Source organism: Galeopterus variegatus, unplaced genomic scaffold, assembly GCF_000696425.1.
Source record: "Galeopterus variegatus unplaced genomic scaffold, G_variegatus-3.0.2 Scaffold17860, whole genome shotgun sequence".
Classification (NCBI taxonomy): domain Eukaryota; kingdom Metazoa; phylum Chordata; class Mammalia; order Dermoptera; family Cynocephalidae; genus Galeopterus; species Galeopterus variegatus.
This window is the reverse complement of record NW_007743971.1, coordinates 9,309-9,523: the sequence shown is the minus strand read 5'-3', so window position 1 is coordinate 9,523 and position 215 is coordinate 9,309. Positions and strand designations below refer to the sequence as shown.

The 215-nt window shown below is 62.8% G+C and overlaps 1 pseudogene; it reads left to right on the top strand.

Moving 5' to 3' along the window:
- The window catches only part of LOC103582782, a 13,103-nt pseudogene extending 12,895 nt beyond the window's left edge, over window positions 1–208 (top strand).
- The last annotated feature ends 7 nt before the right edge of the window (window positions 209–215 follow it).

Sequence of the window (215 nt, the reverse complement as noted above, 5' to 3'; positions counted from 1 at the left end):
CTCAGCCTGAAGCCCCACGTCTTCTCCGCAGGAGTTCTACGGGGACGATGCCAGGAAGTCCAGTGACTATGGAAGGATCATTAGCGTCCAGCACTTCCAGAGAGTGATGCGCCTCATAGAGGGCCAGAAAGTCGCCTACGGGGGAACAGGGGACGCGGCCACCCGCTACATAGGTACGTGCCCTGCCCTCAGGAGCACCGCCTGCCTGGCCGGGC